The sequence below is a fragment of the Filicampus tigris genome, chromosome 17, assembly GCF_054856515.1.
Source record: "Filicampus tigris isolate MCC_2025a chromosome 17, RoL_Ftig_1.0, whole genome shotgun sequence".
NCBI lineage: Eukaryota > Metazoa > Chordata > Actinopteri > Syngnathiformes > Syngnathidae > Filicampus > Filicampus tigris.
The window spans coordinates 10,251,692-10,275,923 of NC_141233.1; the positions used below are offsets into that span (position 1 = coordinate 10,251,692).

At 42.0% G+C, this 24,232-nt stretch overlaps 1 protein-coding gene across 1 annotated transcript in view; it reads right to left on the bottom strand.

Annotated features, from left to right (window-relative positions):
• kctd16b (potassium channel tetramerization domain containing 16b) overlaps nt 1-24,232 on the bottom strand; it is a 62,335-nt gene that overhangs the window by 36,445 nt on the left and 1,658 nt on the right. The gene's annotated exons all lie outside the window — the stretch shown is intronic.

The following is a 24,232-nucleotide window of genomic DNA, read 5'->3' on the forward strand; positions in this document are numbered from 1 at the left end:
TTTATCTGAATTCGGAGTCTGGATCAATTATGAGGACATTTGAAAAAGAGAATGAGTAATTTCTTCACTGGCCATTGATTCTTGTGAAGCGCTTGGTGTGTGCTGGTTTGTGTGTGTGTGTGCGCGTGTGTCACTCAGTATGATAGATGACTTGGTGAGGACCAATCAACCGGCTTCATAAGACTGAGTAAACATGCCACTATGATCTTGTCTCCCCTGAGTCATCTTTTCTTCTGCTTTGTGCTCTCTCCACAGTCCCGGCCTGAATTCTCACATCTCTGATGCGGCACACCTGCGGTCCAACAGCTGGCACCGCATCCACCTTGGAAGAGGGATGAGGGGGGTACTATGCTGTCTTCTGAAAGCTGATTCCTCTTCAAACAGGATACCTACCCCCTGTATTCTGGTCCGGTGATCTTCCATTGACCGCACGGATTGCACCAACATATCATTTCTTCGCATTTTGGGCAAATCGCCTGTTGTTGTTTTTGCATAATCTTGTTGGCTCACAAATCAACCGAACAACAACACACTGCTGTTTTTAGAAAACAACTAAAGTGCACACAATCCTGCTCATTTGACACGTTTTGGCTTTTGAGTCATTTTGTGTCATCGATTTTGCCTGATTAAAATGATGTGCCCCATATTGAATGTATGATACAGCCCAACCCTTCTTATCCCCTTTAAAGAAGCTAGTGTCTCCATAATAGTCGTCACGCAGTCGCTTGCCACCATCTCCGCTGTCAAAGCCGTTACCTCCGACTTGCGCAGAGAAACACTTTCGGACCACACATGAAGGACAAACCTCCTTATCGATGGCCTCCAAAGCATGCGGGGCACGTCAGAAACAAGGACAGCAGGAGGTGCTGGTGGAGGGACGGGGCGCTAGGAGAAAAGAAGCAAATGTGTGACTGTGAAGATATCGACCAAAACACCCGGAGAAAGAGAGAAAGAGTGCTGAGCGTATCTGACATTTGTGGAACTGGGGTTTCGCTGGATGAGGAGAAGGGACGAGAGTGAAATTGAAGAGGCACATCACTTACAGCATTTGTCTCGGAGCATCTTGGGGAGGACCCTCACTTGTTTAGAACAATAAAGGACATGGGGACACTAGTCATTGCCAAAGAGGCAGGCAGAATAACTCTCTCTGTCAGTACAGGTATAATAATTGATGAGTGACTTGAATTTGAAGATGTTCTATAATGATTCAAGACTTTCTGTCGGGATTTTCGAGCATATCCATTGCAACCGTTGTCCATTCATCCAGCATTCGTACGGTCGCTGATGTTAGTCAGGAGGGTCCTGTTTGCAATCTCTGTTGTATTTTATTCCGCGGGCGTTTAATGGGCATCGGTGCACCTGATTTGTTTTTGATCTGGCTCTCCAAGGTGATGCTGGGGTTGTTGTTTGGTCCTGAGCCCACCGGATGAACAAATAAGAGGACAACTTGAATAACTTCAAACAATCAATACAGCTAAACAATTGCTCTCTAAAGTTGCTTAGGATGCAACTTTCTAATGAAATGAATTCTCCTCATGTATTGAAAACAATGTGTACAAACCACTGCTCTTCGAACACTATAAAGCATATTAAAGGACAGGCAATGATTTCCCCCCACAAATTACTACAGTTCCAGGGGTCATCATAATTTGTGACTTGCTTGAATCGGAAAATTCCAATGATCAAGAATTACACTAGTCACCGTGTCTTAACAACCCTGTTTTGATCAGATTCTTTTGGAGGGATGTCTCACCTAATGCAAGTGAGCCACTGTTCACCTCCAGCTAGTGACTTTATAGTGTGCAGGTTATCTGAAGATGATGATGCCGATAACTCGGTTAACTAGCACTAATCTGTGTGCAACCAACAACACTGTGGATCAAAACAAATCTGTCCGACTTAAACCCCTCAAGTTTGGGTCTAGTTGGTCTTGGGTAAACTCTGTTTGCATAGAATACAAAACAACCCCCCCACCTCCACAAAAAAAAAAGAATGTGATTTGTTCCTTCAGAGACCAGTTTTCTATTGCACCAGATTTGAGTGGCAGAATAATTTACACAATCCATTTTGCTCATGGCATTTGAAACACATGCAAATAAGCTTATTCAACCATTTTACTCAAAGGTTTCTAGCTTACATTAAAAGTCAACATACAAGATCATTACCTGGAGGCATTTCTGATGCATCCCGCTTGCCGCCCTTGTACTTAATGCTGTTGTCTTTGTATCATCATTATTCAAACAATGTGCTAACAGTGACGAATAGCCACGGCGTGAAATTGCGCCTGCTATTAAAGTTGATCTCATATTTTAATTTTAACCCGCCCCATCCTACCTTGTTGTGTGTTGCCTCAGCAGAGTTAACTAAGCTGCTGAAGACCGGGAGTTGAAAGGTCATCTACGAGCTTTGCAGAAATGTGGTTGGGTCGGTTGGGTGCTAGTTGCTAAATGCCATGCGCTGGCTGGACGGCGTTGCAATGCATAGCCAGAGGCGAGGTCACGAGGTGTGTTGAAAGTAAATCCATCACTTCACCAAGCTGGTAAAAGGCCAGAACGCCGTCGGGCTTCAGGCGAGCCGAGGGCTGCTTCGATGAGCAACAAGGATGGACGGGAATAAAAGGAGATGGGGTGGGCTGATTGTGTTTTTATGCTAGAGGAGTGATGGTGAAACATGTCGGAGATGATTGGGAGAGGCAGCACGATGAGGGATGCAGGTGATCACAGCCTCTACTGTCTGGGATCGGAGCTCTCTATCAACCTGACCCCAAGAGGAATGCTTTTCCAAGAAGCTTACTCACTATATTCCCAAAGAAATCTCATTTTCTAGTTAGCAATCACTAACCCTAGGCAGGCCAGTGTAAATAACTTGCTTAAACATTAGTGACATGTTCTATTGAATTGTCTGGAGCTAGACTGGAGGACCTAAATAGTCATCACATCCTATTGGCTTTCGTGCTAGCTAACATCAGCGCTACAGCACGCTATCCATCTCAATCGTCAAAAGAATATGACTTTGCCATTAACCCGAGCGGCAGGAAAGTCAATTAATTAGCCGGTCTCTCGATGTTAACTATGTCTGGATTTTGACCATGTCTGTTTCTCAATCAATTTACCTGTAGAAATTTAATTTATGGTCAACGTTCCGTTTGATTAGCCAGTTACCTCAAATAACCCCTTTTTCACTTCACACATTCAAACTACTCATCATTCAAGCCGTTTACCCGTGTTTTCCTCAATCGCTTGTGCATTAGTGGTGCCATCGGAGAACGTGCAGGCTTTTGCGACCCGCAAGTACGTGTGACATCCTGCTGAGACGTCTCCCGTCAACACGGCATTATAGTGTTCTCCTTTGCTGCATCCATCTACGATGTCCGTAATAATCCACATTTCACTGCATTGCATCATAGTGTGACAGCGTGAGTGTGGTAAAGGACATGGAGAATTAACTCAACCCTAATAGAATGGAATAGAGACAAGAGTGGAAAGAGTCAAAAACAGAATGTTAAAAGGGGGAAAGAACGAAGTGAATTGTCATATATTGTTGTGGTAGCATGTGGAATGGGGAAGAAAAAGTCGTAGGAACGGAAAGCCGGAGCGTAATTATAAAGCTCGAAAAGCCAGCGAGGCAGATGGAGAACGTGGCAGTGAAAGGAGTAAAGATAGGCTGCTGCGGGACGAGAGCAACCGCGAAAGCGTTAAGAGGCTGAGCGGAAAAAGCAATTTGAAGCTCTGATCAGATTGCTATTGAATGTGCACGAATTACACCTTGGCCCTGAAGTCATCTGGGCTACATACTCAGCATCTGACACCGGAGCACAGATCTGTTTTGGTCGGCCCACACGGGAGGACTCAGAGCATGCCAAAATCTCAAATGTGTGTGGGAATTTGAGTATTTTTGTCATTTGTGACTGTGTGCACTTTTGTATCTGGTCTGATACCTTCATTCCTATTACACTGATGAACCTTCAGTTTCAGAATTTTTACTGGATCAGAATGATTTTTTAGAGTCTTGTGCAGTTACTCTTCTGGAAACGGTAAGAAATGAGTGTGCTTCTGTGCGAGTCTGAGACGAAAATGCTGCTGCTGCTGCTGGGGGAGATTATTGGGGATTATATTAATGAGGTTTGCCTATTTGTAATGCTTGTGTATAAAAGTAGATAAGATGCTTGTTGTGGAGTAAAACGTTCATTGTTATCAATATTAGAAAGAATGTGCCATTCAAAATGAAACATTGTTGGGACTTATCACAAAGCGCATTGTACAGGACTGACACTGATCTAGCACTCTTGAGCTGAAGCGCAGCATCACGGGACATGGTGGAGCGGGTGTAAACAAACAAATACAAAGAAAACCTTCACTCCCCCAAGCCTTTTGGGGACGTGCGAAACATGGGAAATGTGCCGCGTGAAGGGCTACATGCCAGAATACCCAGTTTGAAGACAATCTGAGAGTGCGCCAACTGTATACTTTATATTTCTGGCAACAGGAGGCGCCTTTGAATTTCTTCGGGGTGGGACCTTCATGAAATACAAGCGCTTTGGTCAAGATCTCACCTTGTGGAGCTGAGTTGTCATAATTACGCATTTGATGGCATTTGATGACATTTTTCGTAATTTAATGTCACCCAGCTGTCTTGTATATCTATCTATCCATTTTCTGTAGCGCTCATCGTGTTCAGGGTTGCAGGGAGCTGGAGCCTTTCCCTGCTGACTTCAGGCGAAAAGCAGATTTCACCCCGGACTGGTTGCCAGTTAATCACAAGGCGCAACGAGGTACTGACAACATTTCACATTCACTTTGTCACTGAGTGGGAATTGGACCCGCACAACCTGGACGGAATCACACGGAGTCATCCATTACAATCAATGACTCTCTTCAGGACGAAAATCTAGGAGTATTTCGTTTTTGAAGAGCCTTACAAATGGCTAAAAATAATTCTAAGATAACTGCTTCAAAGCCAAATCACAAACATTTTGTGGGTCTCCTCATGGTAGACAAGACCCCCAAAGTTGATGTTGCTCCAGCAAACTGGCCACGGGTACTTAATTTTTACATCTTTTGGAGGGAGTCAAGGGATCCTGCCGGAAGACCTACAGGAAAACGTTTTGAAGGAAGTAGCCTTTGAATATTGCTGGTTGTGAAAAGAAAAATATTTTCCCATTCATTTGCCTTTTTTATATATTCCCCAAAATACATCAGTTGTTGAAATGTCTTTCTTCCCGCTTACAAAATGCTCAAAATAACTTAACAGGTGGGGGGGATGGCTCAAGCTTTTGAATGCATTTGACAGCTTGCAAATGTGTTTTCACGTGGATACGTCAACTGAAAACAATTTGGATGGAAGTGTGGAAAAACAGTTTAAAAAAAAAAGAAAATGTATCAGTAAACCTTGCATAAAACAGACGCTCTTTATATTTCAGCTCCGGTGAAGCAGAGATGTGCGAGTGGTTGGGGAAGCTTGTAAACTGTGGCGGGGGCTGTCATAACTGTCACACAAAACCCAGTGGTGGTAACTTTCGAGTTAAACGTCAAAACCGGTCATGTCAAAGTGCCTGAGTTTGGGGCTAAATGTGCTTGTCCTTTAAGAGGAATTACACCAAGTCACCTTGCGTCAGTTGGAGACAGCTTAGCCGTATGCCTTTGTCATATCCTGGTTGATTTAGTGCACATCTTGACAACATCAAGAGGGGCTGTGAGTGGAGAACGCATAAGGTACACCCCTGTCAATTCCCGTGCGGCTCCGGGCACTTGTAAATCGCGGGTCAGCTCGACAACAACTTTCTAGCTTCTATAGCTCAGAGTGCAACTTCAAATTGATTTCACTGAATATGAGCAGCAAAGGGGCTCTTACATCCCCATTTTCATGGCGAATCCTCAAAATGGTCATGATATTACATATATGGCATAGGCAAAAAAGATTCATAATTTAGCGTTGCTCATCCGTCTTGGATATCTGCGGTTGGGGGATGGGAGGGGGGATTTCGGAAACGAATCGCCTATGGGAGCGGCATTGATTGTCCTGATATATGTGGGTTGGGAACCACTGTTTTAAATCAACATTCCTGCCCGATATTAGGCATTGTTCTGTGAGACTTTTTCATTCGTCCTGCCAGGGACGTACAGGGAGCAAAATTCGCCCCGGGAATATTCCTCAATGGGCGGCCGCCATGCACGTAACACTTTCGTCGACGGGTGGTTGTTATGAGTAGACTGATCCTGATGCACGGCAATTACAGTCGGGAATGGACCAGCCTATCGGGAATCTCCCAAAATTCCCGATGGCTACTACGCCACTGCGTTGCCCTGTTTTGACATGTCCACCCAATTCGGGGTTGATCAATTAAACAGATGGTGAGGTGTAATTTTATTGAATTTTCCAGGTGGTATAACTGAGTGAGATTTGGGGAAATTATTTTGCAGACTTGTAAAAAAAAGTTTTTTCCAGCATGTTGAGGCACCCCAAAAAGGGAATTTAATAATAAACAGTGATTTCAAGATGCCCTTCTGCTCGGCCACTTTTAGAATTCTAATCTGTAACTCAGAAAATTAAAAACCAAGTATAAAGGTTGGACATCAGTCTTACTGATTGGTTCAAAAGTGTAATTACCGCTTCACCTCCAGTAATTTTATCGAACTGTGATTAAGAAAGTGTGCTTACGATCTCTTGCCCACAACAGTAGCTACAGCTGAACAAATGTACTGAGAGCCATTACAAGAGAGCTGTAAATTCAGCCGTTCTCAGTTATAATTGACACTGTCACAAGGAACAACATCAGCAATGTGTTTTACTTATTTGTGGAGTATAGAGGCAAACACTTGAACATAGTTTCCCCCTCAGTACATCTCAAAGTGCTAAAAAAAACATTATGAAGGCAGGTTGAATTAATATCTTCCCTATCAGCAAATTTTTGCAATAGAAAATTCAAACCGGAAGGTATCGCCTACAATCAAAACTGAGGATTTTTATGTTGTTATGATTAGATGAATTCAGGTGGCCATAAAGTTGAGCATGTGGTCATAAGTGTTTTCATTTTTAATGAATGCACCTAAGAAGGAGACACTTATAAAGCATCACATATAAGTAAAGAAGACATTTCTAGTAATGACCAACCCATTTCACTTACATTTGCAAATTCCATTGGTAAGATTGTGATAATGAAGTCAAATTGCGCAAACACAGAAAAACAACACACTGGCGGAAAACAAACGAATAACATAGCAAAGTTGCTAATGGGATTTGCAATGATAGTGTGCAGCGGCTTGTTATTTTGCCGCCGCGTTTGCATTCATGGCGTGTGGGCTGGCGGTGCAGCCTGAAGGTGAGCAGCGGGGCTGCGTGCGCACTCCACGTGCCCTTGAGCAAACAACAGCCTATAATTACGCCGATGAAGCGGTTGGGTTGACGCGACAGTGCCGGAGAAGTCCCTCGAGGTGACCGGAGGACTCCAAACAGGAGCAACATTAGAATTAATTTCCTGGATAAATGACGGTATAACAGCCTCACTGCTCCTTAGAGACGATTCGCCCCAACCAAGAACAACAAGATATAATTGAAATACATAAACAAGTCTCTCTAACAGCAATGTGACACATCTTCTTATCTTTTGCTGCATTTGAATTCGGGTCCCCGTGCTCGAGATGAAGCCCATACATCACCTTACGTCTTTTATACGGTGCGCTATAAAGTTTGCCGACGCGCACGCACAAATTGAATCCAATGAAGAATTCCATCCGGGAGCAGACGGCTCCTGCGGCTATCAAAGCTGGTTTGGTCGCGCACAAAAGACACTGGGCACGTTGCAGACCTAACAGCCCTGACTTCAAAGCAAGCCACAAAAAAATATGCATGTATTTTGGTCATGTTTCAAGGTCTAGGCAAGAGTTTCTAGAATGGCCTTTAAATGCAATGTTCAACCCTCATCAATTTAAATGATGTAAGAATTGCGTTTTGAGCGTATACTGCCCTCCACCTTCATTTTAAGGATGTGCCACAGGTTCTCAATAGGGTTGAAGTCAGGGGTTGATGGTGACCGCACCATTAGTTTTTACAGCTGTAGTAGCTAAAGCTTCAATGGTATTTTCTGCGGCATGGGATGGTGTGACGTCTTGCATGCGAATTATTTTACTGCAGAAGGCACGTTTCTTCTTTTTATAACATGGCAGCCAATTGTCATTTTAATTGATATTTCCAGGCATTCATACTCAAAGAAAGGTCTTGGTGGCCATCCAATGATCAGCAAGTACTACATCCATTTGGACCTGTGAATGTTAATTTGGGGTGATTACGTCGATTCCGTTTTGAATATCATTTGATCCATTCATAATTATACAACACGCAAATAAAACATCATAGTCAAATGGATCAAAAACAACAATAACATTTACATATATTTACTTATTTAGGGCTGAGGTTTTCACTCTGTGTTTCCTATAAAACGTTAAAAAACAAAGAATAGTAAAAGAGCAAAACAATGTAAAGTAGAACTTGTTGCAATGACAGGATGAGAAATACTTTTTGCCCATTTTGTCCTAAAAAAAGAAAAGAATGGTGCTGTAAGAGGTGAAAAGCATCCACCGAGCTTGTACACTTTCAGTGTTTAATGGACCTCGCAGTAGAGCTCAGTCAGGTCGAGGCGATTGTCCACTTTATGGCCCTTGCGCCGCATCCTTGCTCTTTGCTGAGCCAGCAATTCTATCAGCTAGTTTGCCGCTAGAAAAAAAAAAAAAGACAAACTTTCTATTTTACAGGCAAATGAACAGTCAAGGTCGGTGACGTTTTGGGGACTGAAATAAAGAGTGACATGGAGTCGCTGCTGCGCAATCTGCTGAAATGCTTTCAAGTTAAAAGATGCTGACGCAACAACTTTGAGGCTGGAATTCTTGCGTCGTTGCCTCAATGTTCACACGCGAGATTTGATCGTAAAAGCCACCGACAGTCACCAATCTTTTAATAAGATCTTTTTTTTTTTTTTACATTCACCTGGGAAATTACCGTACGTTACCATTAGGGATGGCAATAATACTTGATTACATGATTGTTAAAAATGCTGTTGTTTGTGCAGAATGTGTCATCGATTAATCATCTCTTGAAGTAATGGAGGCAAAATGGAGAGCGCTGTCCAGTTGCAATCAATTCTTTAATAATTTGCTGTATAAAAAACATGATGTCAGCTATGAGAAGTTGAGGTACTGTTAATCCACACACTTTCATAACTCCTACGGGCAGCATTATTTTTTATTAATATGTTGCGCTGTTTGAAACAGGAGTTTGGAACAATCAGAGATTAAGCTTTAACTCATCAGTATGAGTCGTTTTTAACCCTTGTTGGATCAATATCTGGACCCAAAGTACTGGTTCAAATCCACAACCCAATGTGCTGAATATAAATAACGGAGGCTGCAACCAACAATTCTTTTCATTTTGTTGCTAAATCGGATTAATTCATTTTCATCCCTTTTATTCAAAAACAGGACATATACATAACTTAAATTAATTATGATTTGATTACTAGTTTGGTCCACAGGATTAGTTGCCCTGTAACCGTTGTGCCTCTATAAATAACTAGCACCAAATAGCTTTGACTAGGCCTGTCACTAACGGATATTTTTAGAATCGATTATTCTATGGATTGTTCCATTGATATAATCAAATAATCTGATACAATTTCACTTTGCGTTAAAGTGTGTTCCAAAACAAAATTTTTCCCAATTCGTTTATTAACCTATTATTGTTGTTTATTTTGAATTTTTTTAAGACAACAATTAAGAAATATCACGCGAGAGTGATTGATGTTGTAGTCTCCAAACTTTTTGAAACAGATTAAGTGCCTGATTCGATCATTGTATTCCAAAGTAAAATGTTTGAAAATGTCTTATTTTGATCAAACACAAAAAATAATCTGCTTCCATGAAGGACTACAGAAATCGGAGACTAGTTACTATTGAGAGGCTGAAATCAGCAGATTTTGACAATTTTGGACAACTTGATTATTAAAATAGTTGTCAGTTCATTTGATAATATATTACACAATAAATTTCCTAGAGTACATTTTACTCTAAAAAAGATGAGATTTGGTCCCAGCAAAAGGATTAATTGTTCAATTTTGACACCTCTACCTTTTAACCCAGAAATGTCAAGACTGTACTACAACTACAAACTTACGTACACTTCCACTCTGGTACAATTTACCACTATCTTTAAAACAGGAGTTTAGAACTTTCAGAGATTCATAAATGTTCAACAACCTAAAGGTTACCTAATGAGAACATAAAACGTTTCAAAAAACACTAAAAGCATTTTTTTTAACCCTATTGTAAACATATGTTTGAGGAAAGCTCCACATCACATTGCAATTTAAAGCATGGATCATGTGATTTGGATGCCAGTTGGACGTCCGCTCTTAAGATATTCTGGGCACATAAACTGATTTAAAACCCCAGGGCCCGCCCAGGAGCATCCAGAAGGAATTACAAATCCCATCCTAGAAAATGTTCCATGATCACCCCCCGGGAAGTTTCCGAGGCCACGGGAGTGGAGAAGGGTCTCCGGATGCATAATTTGCTTCTATCTCACTTCACGCAACGAGAATTATGTATAAATGTGCGTGAGAGAGAATCGTCCCAGCATGCACTGCTTCTGCCGTGTCAACGGCAAAATGACCGTGGCAAGTTCGCGGGTCACGCGGGGGGCTTGTTATGATGAACTCGACAATGCTGTCTGATTTGTGTCTTCCAGAACAATGGCTACTCAGAAAGGATTTGATGGTTTCGCTGAGTAATTTGCCTTTAGGGGGCAACAAGTCCACTTTCAGATAATGAAGAACAAGAGAGGCCATCGGCTGGAAACAAGCAAGGAGATGAAGATGGAAATGATGACAGACAAACAATAATTTAATTGTATATACTATATACCCCTTAATTGCCACTGGGTAGCATGAAGATAACTAAGAATGGATGGATGGATGGATGGATGGATGGATGGATGGATGGAAAGTATGTCTACAGTACAGGCAACCCACACATCGACTAATGTATATTTTGCAGTTCCTTTCTTCAACAGCAGAATAATACAAATTCTGTGCTTGGGTGGGATTGGTTGCACATTCAGTTTTTAATTTCGTAATTTCTCAGGGAATCGTTCATAAATCTTACAGAGGAAAAAAAAAAAATCAGACATCATCAGCGGGAGGTTGGATCTACGAAGGTACAATTGGAGTTGATCCAAATGTGCTTTGGCAACTGTTTGCACTCTCCTGGGTGCCATGCTGCATTTGCAATTCGATGCCACAACGGTTTTGAAGGAAATTGCACTAAATGGAAGCCTCTTGCTAACACTAAAGTTTCTATGCTGTATTGAAATAATAACTATATGATGACATTTAGGGCATATTATTTCCCCTTTTCACAGCTAAATAATGGGATTTCTTTATGAGGCTTAACCAACATGATTTTTCTCTCGTTCGCATCCTTCCCCTTCTCCCCATTTTACAATCTTTTGGGTGAGCCGTATATGTACACTCGGTTAGGCCGCATATTTATCTTATGTACGTTTGATAGAGCAGCAGTACAGCCAAGAGGATTTTCCCTCTGTCCTCCCATTGCTCAGACCTGTGGAAAATGGAAAAACGGCAAACGCGGCAAACAGTGTACAGTAAGAAAAAGACACAGTTCTCAGCCGGTCGTCAGGAAAGGAGAGGTTGGAAAAAACAACAAGAAGACAAAGACGGAACATTGAAAGAAAATAATAATAAGAGAGGGCAGGAGCACAGCGGCTCTTGCCGCAGGAGGGGGGAAAAAATGGCAAATGGGCAGATAGAGAAAGGATGGACAGAAATAGACGGAGGCCTGGAGCGGTGGAAATAGCACGGTCCACTCTAGCTTTTGTTGAAAGGGAGACAAAGGGAAGTGGAGAGAGCCTTGGATGACAGTTCATAAGAGACAAGGCTGATGGGTATATGACAACCAGTAGTAAGAGCAGCAGGATAGAAAGCAACACCGGTAGTCAGTGGCGACCTTACAGTAACAGTTTGACTTCATCTTGTTGGCCCTGTTTGGGGGTTGAAGCACACAAAGTTTGACCCCCAAGTTTCCAGGAAAACTTGGTCACAACGTCGACCAAGTTATCCACGTCGAAACAGGATGATCAAATCAACACAAGAAATTCTCCCTTGACTATCACGCTACTAGTCAAAAATGGTAATGCCGAGGACCGAGTAGAAATGGATGAGAGGATAAAAAAGTAATGAAGGTAAGCAATGGTTTTGGGTGGCTGATTTGACTTCGAATTGAGGCTCAGCCTGACATTATTTTTAGTGCGCAAAAGGGAGGTGACGGTGACAGACTTAGACTGGAGTGCAATATTCAATTTCCAGACCTCATGCGCACCGGCGCACCACTTATGCGCACCCCTGAAAATAGAATAACAATGTAATGTCGATGATAGAATAGAATTGGATGATGGGATAAAAATGGTCACGCTGACAATAGAACAGAAATGGAAACCATTTAACACGGCTAAAATTGTAAAACTGTACGTTTTTATTTGTCTTTACATTTTATATTCATTACATAACAAGCATTTTGTGTTTGAATACCCCAAACTAAATGTATTTTAATGAACTCAAAAACTAAGAACTGAAATAATATTATATTATGATAGAGAAAGGACTTGTTTGTTTCAGATGCCGCATCTTTTCCAAGGCCAATCATGTACCGGTACAAGGATGTTTTCAAGCACTTGAAATCAATTGCACAAAAGCAATACCGGATTGTACCACTAAAGCCACAATGATGTACTATTTTCCCCCCATGACAGCATTTGAAGGAGGGAGGCGAGTTTATGATAGATTGCAATTCACATATGTGAAGACGGGAGTGACTCTGATTTACGGCTGATTGGTCTGAACCTAAAGTGTTCATAAATCAGCAACTATCTGTCTGACAGCGGCTGCCCCACGCCCAGCAAATGAGATGTTCAGAATCGGCCATGCAACCAATGATCCATTCTTTATGGGAGAGACAGGAAGCTCTCAGAAGAACACCTCCATGCTTCAAACGCTCCGCAAGAAACATGAAAGGCGAGAAGAAAAAAAAATAATAATTCAAATGCTCTGGCAGAAGGAAATATGGAAGAGGAAGGTGAGACCTACAAAGTCAAGCAAGAGATAACATTTTTGTAGAAAAACTCCCACTCGTAGGTTGTTATCCAAAACACATTATCATGGTGTCACAGAGCCAAAATTCTCTGAAAATGTGTGAGTGCGTGCGTGTGTGTGTGTATACGTGTTCATCCTTTGCTGCTCCACTTCTGCGCACATCATCTTTCCAGCTCATCTTTTAAATGTTAACTCCTCTCAAAGATCACAGTATGCCATTTTATTGTGTTACGTGAAGTGTGGCGCATACTTAATGAATACACTCCAGCCGGGCTCGTGTGTGTGTGCTGAAGAGACGTTGGCATCATTGGACTGCCATTAACGATAATTCTCCACATCTGGATGGTATTCGGGATGAGCAGAAAAATGAGGTTCCATATTACATGATGGTGAAGGTTTGAATTGAAATCCTTGAAATTTTCAATTGTATATATCGAGTAAAAAGTACAGATACCGGTGTTAAAATGTAACGGATAAAAGTAAAAAGTATTCTAAAAAAAAATTAATAAATTACAAAGTACCTGTAAAAACTACTCAAGTACAGTAATGAAGTATTGGTACTTTGGTACTTCCCATCTCTGGTTGATTTCATTTCTATTGGGTTCTCCTAATTTTCATGTCTAGTTTTGAAAAATGGCGACAAACCTTCAAGAGCCACTTGAGTTTGGCCTTGAGCTTGACACCTGTGCGCTACGGCAACAGTAAAAGCATAGCTAAATCAATACGTTTGACAGGTTCATTCAAAGCTGAGCATTATAATCTCACCAAATAGCTCTTATATTGAATTGTGGAGGGCGTCCCTAATGGTTTGTCCAGCACGTGTTTGTCAGGGTGAATGGAAGTGCAGAAGAGGTGGGAAGTAGAAAAGCTTCAGACGGACAGCTGCTGTTATTGAGTGAAACGACGACGTGTGACCTGGACATGGCTTTTGTCCTTTCTATGCATCACACTCATGCTCCAAAACATGTACAGTCCACACATACACACACTAGGCTCTAATCAAAATGAATGGCAAATACTCTTCAAGGTCATTGTATTATGAGACAACTCCATCATTACGCTGATCCCACCGTAACGCGCCAAAGAGAAAACCTTGATAATTAACGGGCACCGCTGCGTCCGAATGCCAGCCTGGATGCATTTTAATTGGCTAAATGGCTTCCTGAGTTGATGGATGCTGATAATCATCATACTCCATTTGCCTGCCGGCAACACAACAAGCCGGCACATGCATGCAAAAATGGATCCACAAAAACTGTTCATTGGACACATGGAGTTTAGAAATCCCCTCCGCTTTGGCGGGGTTAATGTCGACGTGTCTCCGAGGCAATACGCAACTGTCTGATCATATCTGAATGTGTTTGTGTGTGTGCATATGCCATTGGCTCCCGTTTTGACAACACACCTCCCATCAGTGGGGTTGCAAGTGTATCTCAGCCCAGTAAATCATCCTCCACTTGTGTTACACAGCAAAGCATGTGTGCATGTAAGCAGCCCATTACGCTTGCAAACAAGCAGCAACGCCCTCCGCTAAGTCAGGTTAGCCATGCGCACGCTCCTCGGCGAGCGCACGCTCAATAATTCATTAGGCGGGCGAATAGCAAACAGCCGCAGAGACGGGACGATAGCGGATAGTTATCGGCGCCGGCGACAAATCGTCGTCTCGAGGCGACAGAAGACAGTCGCCCCGCCACAAAATTCTATAAATTGAAATGATTAAATGTGACAGGAGGACGCCGTTTCGTTTCAAAACTCTTACAGACATACTCGGTTTTACGCTTTGTACTCATATCTTGCTCCTCAAAGAGCTATGGGCCTTGGCTCTGCACTTGAATTCAGTATCAGTGGTGGGACTCAAAAAGTTGGGCTGAACAAATAATCGAATTCAAATCGAAATCGCAATGCAGTAAATTTCCAAATCGCAAAGGTTGCAATTTGGGAAGTGTAGTGAATGCTACTAATCAGAATGCCTTGTTTCAACTAGTGGGCCTGCATAGAACTTATTCTTGAAAAAAATATGTTTGTGTTGACATCTCTCAGAAGTAAAGTAGTTTTATAAAATGTAATTACTGTATGTCGTGTAGTATGTGCTGTGCTTGCGTGGCTTTCCCTGGCCACCAAAACATCCCTGATAGGTTAATTTGATATTTTTGATAACCGGCAACCAGTCCAGAGCATACCTGTCGCTGTCTCTCACCCACAGCCTGCCTGGATAAGTTCCAGCTTTCCCACCAGTGAGGTAGACGGCCAACCCTCTCTGATTCATTCATCCCTTTAAATGCACTTCGATCGCTAAAGGCTGCTCAAGTCAGAATCACAATTCAGATAAAGTTGGATTGACTTTTGGCGTATCATCGCCATCAGTTTAGGCTGAACCCGTATCTGCTCCATCCAAATCATATTTTGCTTGTCATTTTGTCACCAGCAAGATGTCAATATGAGTTAGACTTCATTGAGCGTGTGTGAGAGTAGGGTTGACATCACATGCTAACTTTCCTTGTGTACAGTGTACAACATGAAATGTCAGCTTTGCATCCATTTCTAAGTGAACGTAAGGAAACCTTTCTTCCAAATTCGGAACATTTGTTGGACGACTTGGGCTCGCCATGGGGTGCGAGTGTCTTTTAGACTTAGAAGCAAAAAGTAAAAGGTGGCAAATCTGAAACGTCATAACCCTATTCCGTCATTAATTTATGTCTGTTTTACAGCAAGTGCAAAAGGGGCAATAATCCGAGATTTAAAAATAGTAAATTTAAAGATATTAGCATATCAATGTTCAATATTTAGGTCAGCACGTTAAAGTAGTGGTTAGCTCGTCTCCCTCACATTTTTTGACTGTGGGTTTGAAACTCTTACAAACACGCGTGGTAGGTTCATTGAAGACTCGGAAGAAGGACTAGGAAAAAAAGTCGACCACAAAATAAGTCGCCAGAAAGTTTTGCCCTGAGGCTTTTCCTGCACTGTTCTCTCTCAGACAGCAGAAACGTGATTCCTCCCAACCAATCTAAGAAAACTGAGAAGAAAAAAAAAAGTTCCAAGTCATTTAAGTACAAAAAAAACACTTTAAATGTTCCGCTATAGTTGTCTGGGATTGAAAGTTTTCAGAATTTCTGAATGCATGTTAAGTGTCCTATAAAGGGTGGCCATGATGAAAACAAATACATTGAAAGCCATTGCTTGCACTCCTAATAAGAAAAAGCCATTTTATATTTCCATGAGCCATCAAGATGACTGGTTCCAGCCATTTCCTTTGGAGATAATTTCCCCTGGAGTTAATTTCCTCTGGAGTTGCCACATTAGTGCCCCTCGGTTTGTTAAGGGACATAAAGACTTGCAAATGAAACGCTGCTGATATGCTCATGCACCGCGAAGCTATAACCCACTGTGGAATGAACACGCGGCCATATGCCGGTTCAAGCTGTGGGATACTGCCTCGTGAGTGACAATGCGGGATTCTAATGAGGAAATGGCAGTGTTTTGAGACGTGATCAAACCGGGTGAGGGGCGGGGGCTTTCCATCTTCAAGTTGGCGTACTAATGGACTGAAGACTGACCAGCTGTTTCATCAGGCAAAAGTTTGGCTGTTTAAAAGTTTCGAGCCACACTAAAAACACCCGTGGGACCGGATTCTACTCAATGGCTTGATACTTAGCAGACAACCTAAGGAAGGATTTTGATGGTTATGTTCTTGTACCACATGCTTCTTCCTCCTTCTCCTTGCTTGCTCATTTGTGGCCCCTTTAATGCAACGGTGGCCCACGAGAGCATTTGAGCCAAATCGATGTGCAATTCTGAAAACAAATAAAACCTCGGAAGAACTGTTACAAAATTCCCCTAAAACATTGAACCCATATATGCTCATAATATATCATAAAAGCATTTATTCAATTGTCGGTCAGAAATTTCGATATGGCGCCCGAAGGGCCATTGATAGAAAAAGTCTGTTTTCATGTACCGATACTGTATAAAAGCCTGGTGCACCAATAACAAGATTTAGCATCTTAACTTTTTCAAATGTGAGAGATCTCACATCGTATGAGGAAAAAAATGGACAAGGGTGTTAATGTTCTTATGAGTGGTGACCTCGAGATGACCAACAGAAGCCCCCACACGTATAACCACATCTCCACTTTGGAAGGCGAGTCTGTTGTAGAACCGAGACTGACTTGCGAGAGGCAGCGCGGTGCTACAGGGCATCCGGACTACTGAAAGTACAAAGAAAGTAGCCGAAGAAGAAGTAGAAGAAGCTAGGCTAACTGTAAAAATATCTGGTAACAAAATTACGGTAACAAACTCTTCTTGTCATTTTTACAATGTAGGAAGATTTGGGAGACACGTTGTACAAACAATTAACACAACCAGTTGCTCCTCTATATGTGTCAACAGCATCAGCTTTGGGTCGTCCTAATTGGCTATTGTTCAGTTTCACCTCGCAGTCACGAAGTCCGCGGCTAAGCCGAACTCTTTGTTGACCGCACGCATCAAGATTTGCCAAAGTAAAGCTTTAAGGTTTAACATTTATGACTGTTCCCAAAAGATAATCACTCAGGATTTTTTGGGGGGGGAAATATCTCAGCGATAGGCATTTGATTAAATCAGTTCCAAAAGGGGGAACCTGGATGAAATTCGTCCTGATTATCGAGACGTGTGTACCGTGTTTTAGTAACATGATTCCTAAACCTACTTGAAAGCCTTGAGAGCAATTGCCTTTTGCTGAGAGGTAAAAATAGCCTCAAAATAAACGAATCCGCCGAGTGTATGCACCATATATAATTTTGTGCTTCCATCCGGACCATAGAATCCAATTAAAACAAGCCGTTATACTGCCCCCACGGTACTGCCACGTTCAATCGTTCATAAATAACAATTTTGACTTTATAACAATGTACACACATGTATGTACACACGTCGGTTCATAGACGGGTATAAAACACATTTTTAAAATGTAGATGCTTATTGAGCTAAAGTCCAAAATACACCACTTTTGTGGCATTCAACTTTGGAGGTTTTACTCTGTTGCCTTTCTGTATTTACGCTGATTTTTTTTTTCCCATCCTCATGTGTGGGGTCTCGCGTTTAAAAAGAAAAAAAAAAAAAAGAGCAAAGGTGTTAAAAATCCTTTGCCAAGCTTAACTCGGATATTAAAGTTATTGATCTCCTTTGAATGTGTTCACAATTCAAAATTTGCATTTTGAAGTTTTGCGCCATACACTCAATGTCGAGCACATTGCAAAGTGGCTAAAGCACGGATGCATTTGGCTGGAAAGAAGAAGTGGCTGCTTCTCCACAAGACGCAGTCATTACGGCAGCGCTCCACACTTGGACACCCCGCTCGTAACAGCCTCACTTCGGGACCCAACAGGGGAAGCGCATCGACCACCTCAGAGAGAATAGAGAGTCAAGAGTCAAAAGATTAGAAGGAAAGGGGGTGATGGATGGCGGGCACAGGAGCGCGTCACCCAGGGCTTAAGGGGGAAACTTGTTGTTGACTCTCCCTCCCCTCCAGATCTCTGCGGCTGCACGTATCCTCCAGGGTCCGGGGATTATGGGAATCTACACTACCTAGCTACACTAAGCTTCCAGGGGAGAAGGTCAAGAGGAGCCAAGACAAAAACAATCTTCCCTCCTTATGACCTACTTGGCTTGTAGGCTACCATTTTTTTTTTTTGGTTCCATCGCTGCAGGGCCTGACTTTCCTGTAGCTGCACCTTCACAGTGACCTTGCATGTGGAAATCAATGAAAACCATCAATACAATCGCAAGCTAATATTAGACAATATGTAATATAAGCTAATTGCAGCGACCTGAAAAAAACCATAAACGCCATTTATTGAACTCCTTTCTTTCCTTCAGTCTTATTGCATTTCTAGTTCTCGCCTTGTCTTTAATTGCGTAACCTTTCCGTTTTATTCATTTATAACCTACCAGACGATACTTGGACATTACAACCCTAGTCCATTATCACAGAACATTACACGAGCTTCTTCTGTTATTGGGGCTGGAGCATGCGGTGTGAAAACCTAGTAATAGCTTTGTTTCGTTGTCGATATTAATCTATGGCCAAAGCCCATTAACGCCATTTTGAAGTGATTTTGTCCATTTCCTAGGCTCCTTCAAAGACAAATTCTCCCATTGAGATTTTCTCTAATTGCAACCAGATTGGAACCATGCACAGTGTCCTTGGATGATGTTGATAGACATAATTTGACTTGTGTGTTCAAATTCGGGCATCATAGGTCTGTCAAGGACCCAACCAAATTCTTCCTCAGCTAAGGGGGTGATTTCACTCTTTTCAATTCTCATTATTATGATCCATCCGTCTTGTATAGTCATTATTGTACCAACCGGAGTAGCCCCGGGGATACATTGGCTTAATGGCCGTCCGAGATATTTATGTTCAGAACACAGGTCACAGTTTTTATATGGATCACATTCAAATTTTATACACGTATGGCTGGACTTGAGATCTCGACATGAGACAGAAATGTTATCGCTGTCCGCAATTTTAATGAATTGTCTTCCACATAGATCCACTGTCATTCGAGAGACACTTGACAGTTTATTTGACCTTACAATATAAATGGAACTTGATACATACAGGTATACAGAATCACAAACAATAGAAGGATGCCTTGTCGATTATCCCTCTATCTTTCACTTGTACAATCAACCGTGAGCGTTAGCTCTGGCCTATCCGAGATGGTCACTAAAATGATTTCCTGTCAAACACAGGCCTAACACAATAGAGACAGCATGTTAGATTGAATTTCTAATTGGATAGTAGAAATTGCACGGTCCTACCGCTTCGTAAGATCTATTTTGAAGCGCCAAACAGGTTACCAAATATAGTCCCTTGCCCTATAAAGCATCACAGTGTTGTACTAGTCATGGTTCTGCAGCAGTAAAACTTAGATTGATGACACAAGTAGTCGCGGTGCTGTGAGGATAATTGGTTGCTCTTGTTGAAGCAGCACCGCAGAACCTGTAGCCACCGCAACAGTAGCATTAGCGAGAAGAGCGATGTAGCCCCGCTCTGCCTCATAGCCTGAATAATGTAGAGTTGCGGTGTGGAGCGTTAAACTCCCCTGCTGAGATGAGGCCAGGGTAGCAGCTGTACCTATCAAGACTCTCCTCGGAGCTGTCACGGCCTGTCTGCTCCTCAGCTAATCACTTGCTACAGGCCTGCAGCGTGGGACAGCCACTGCTAATGTCGTCAGCCCCTTGGGACAGGGAGAGATCACACGAATATGGGGTTTAGTCGCTTAACGACATAAAGAGACTAGGAATTTCCTTGATCAATAATGGGCGAAATGAACAATTAATTAATCCATTTCAAGTGTTCATTGTTGGTACCATAGCGCTGATTTTTAAGGGATTGTTTTTAAAGGGTTTTTAGAATACAGGCAATTCAGAATTTAGTGACGTACTAAATGGTGGTCAGTGTAGAACCACATTGTGCCTCAACATTCCGGGCAGCACGAAAGTCATTATTCATGTTGTCTAGCAGTTGGAATACAGCTCACATATCAACTTGCAGAGTAAAAAATGTTTCGGTACGGGCAAAAGAATGCTTTGTTGTTGTATCCACTGGTTCAACCCTGTCAGGCCCCGCGGTGAACATGCTTGAACCGACTGTCAGCTGATATGATAAATTATAAGTCAGACCGGCCGTGCAGCACATTGATGAATACGCCTGTCTGCCCTCTAGGGGTTGAGCAGCATTTTGAACAGTCACACACATTGTGAGAGGCGAAGCAGATAACTAACACAAGGTGATTGACAAAGATAATGGAGATCCCGAATAAAGCTGAAAAGTATAAAAGTGGGAATGATTAAGGATCAACCGTGACTCTGTCTCTCCACAACGCCTTCCTTGAAGTTTCCTTCAGCATATCTACTTCAGATACCTGGAAAACAATGGAAGATTTTGAGGAATAAGAACTTTGTCTTAAAAATAATCGTAGCTTTTGTACAGCATCGGAATTTCTCAACAGATCCGAACAATCCAAGTGTTAAGATGCTAATTGAATTTATGATTTATTCATTTTCTGCTGTCTAGAATCAGGGTTTTTAGTGGGTCATCAATTGTCAGAGTAAAATGGCTGTAATCAATTCTATCGACTATCAAGCAGGCACCTCATTTCTCGGCAGAGGTTTCTTGCTCCTGCTGTAAAAGACTCCTATCCTCTGTATTCTATAGTTTTTGTACATTACATGTTACATAGTGGCAATACATGGTGTATTTTAGGAAATATGGGTTCCAGGGAGAAAAGTTCAGCTCAAAGGCTTAATTCGAGCTGAAAACGCTTTCGGCAAACTTTGGTTTGCATGAAGGTGATTGTCCAGAGTTGCAAATTTTAGAGAAGAAGACAATGAATTGTTGTCTTACTTGATGGCGAACATAGGGCCTTTTGCTCAAAAGCCATATTCTCTGACGCTCACCCCGCCGCTACCCCCATTCCCATCATGCCATTCAGGAGCCAAACTGCTCGATAAACTAGCTCAAATGTGACTGATTTAGAAATGAAGGTGAACAAAGATTGATGAAGACGTACAAGCGTGCAGACAAAAACATGAATACAGAGCAGGCGTGTTGCAAAAGAGAGCAGCGAAGCGTCTAAAAGAAACCAGCGCTGTCTCACTCCATACTGAGTTGTGGCTTGGGAATCGGGCAGGTGGATTTTAGGAGGTATGACTGGCAGAAACCAAACGAGAATGCATGCGAGTAAGATGAAAAGAGCGCGCCACGCTATGGTAAAAGCTAGAGGAAAGCTCAAGGGATTTGAACCAACAACCCCTGTCCTACATCCCTAGTCATTAATGTATGGTTCCAGAAAACAATTGGTATTCAAATGCACCTTATTGTGTCGGAACATTATGTAGCCCTTATAAGCGTGTTTGTGTCTCTGCCCGTACCTATTTTACTTGCCAGACATCTGGACAACCAGGCACCAAAATAATGTCCTCCCTTTTTGATCTGCAAAACGGTTTCGCCATGAATATGAAAGAGCAGCACCACTTCATTACATTTGCTAAAAGTAGCAGAAACATCCCCTTGCCGTGCAATCTGAAATGACTTGCGGAGCGAGGATGGAATAGGAATTGGAAATTTGCATAGCCGCTGCAGAAAACTGCCAAGTGTTTTAGCATGGGGTTGTCAGGTTTGGGGCCACAGCGGTTGTTGCTAACAGCTACTCAAACATAAAGGATAATTAAGGCTACGAGCAGTAATGAAAAGGCCCCGTGCCCCATTTGTTGTCGAATGTTCAATATAATCATAGAATATTGACACTATTTTCCGCCCACATTAGATGGCGTGGGCAAAAAATTACACATTTGCAATTGAGTGTCACCCGTCTATCAAGGATACCTGCTTTTACCTATTAAAAACATCTCGGTAAACATTTTTGCTCTTTCTGTAACCTCCGTACATGACACAAGATGCCTCCAAAGAAATGGCTAACAGGAACTGGTTTAAAGAAAATGATGAAGTAATACAATGTATCAGAATGTTTAAGATCCGTATGTTGGGGAGGAGCCAAGTGACGGAGCCTTTTCGCCTCATGTTTGTGTTTTTCAAATCAAATTATCCTTAAACTATGACTTTTTTAAAGGTAATGCTTGTGTTGTTTTTGAGTTTGAAAATGTTAAGTGTTTTAGGATTATAGTTTGTGGAATACCAAATTAGGCAATTATAAACATTTTGGAGAAAGTCGCACTAGGGCTCAGTCCCTAAACCCCACGAATAGTGTGCCTTTAAGCTACACTCATTTGACTGTAATTTGTGTAATACTCACTAATGACTTAAAAAACGGTCTGCTACAAAATGTTGGCATTGTTACCCAGATTAATAAATCCCCTTCAGTGATTAATTGACAGGATACTAAGGACTTGTACAAAGGCATCACTGCACTGACATGTTCATGATAGCCAGTATTTAAGTGCGTCATAAATTATTCCTCGGGGGGCGGGGGTTAGTGGATGTGGATTATTGTGTCGCGCCATTAAGTCTTACGGGCCGGTTAAGGTTGCAGCGCTCTCTTCACGGTCAGTTGTCTTAGTCCTCTGCCAAAAAGTGGAAGTATGCCAACAGAAGAGCCGGAGCCAGGAGGAGTTGCTAGAAAGCCAAAAGGAGCCCATCCCCAACACATTAACAGAATGCAGTGGCTATGTAAAAATGTAATACAAATTTTAAGTCTTACATTTCTTTGCCCTTGAACTGTGTCCAACCCGAAAGGACTGAACTTGTTTCCAGGTTATACTTTAAAGATGCCGATAAAGAACCAAATCCAGCCAAAGCGACAAGTTGGATAAAACCAGGTTCAGCATAAAATGGCCATACTTGGATTTGGCTATACAGAACCACGTCCAACTTAAAAGAGCCTGAAGTTCTGGAAAGATATATATAGAACCAGGTCCAACCAAAAGACCCAAAACTGGAATGCAGAATCAGCTCATGGGTAACAGGACCGAGCTTTTGTTGTACGGAAGGTCTCGTCCAAGGCTGTCAATTAGACTATAGAAGCACATCCAACATATGGTGGTCCAGACCAGTTCCAACTCCAAATGACCACAATATAAACCAGGTCCAACCTAAAAGAACTGTTACTGAGCTAAAACAGAAACAGGAGCACACATTTTTGCCTATGCAGAACCAGGTACGACCAGAAAGGACTAAAATTGTGCTTAGCAGTACAGAACCAAACGTTTGTCAGGCTATACACACCACATCCAACTCCAAATAACTATTGTACAGGACCAGGACAAAACTTGTGTTACGATATATAGAAAGCTCCAACTCAAAATAACGTGACTTGAATGAACAGAAACTCAATTGGGTCAAGCCAAAAGAACCATACTTGTAATCAACAGAACCAGATCCACTCAAAAGGGTCAATCAGACGATCAAGTTGGGTCCAAGCTAGAAGTGAAATACTTGCATTAGGCACCAAACTTGTACTATACAGAACCCGGTTTTGAAATCAGAAGCTGGTAAATAATTGTTGTTCATCTATTGTTCATTTTTATTTTAAACAGGGATTGGTAACAAAAAATGCTAGCAATATGTCATATCAATAT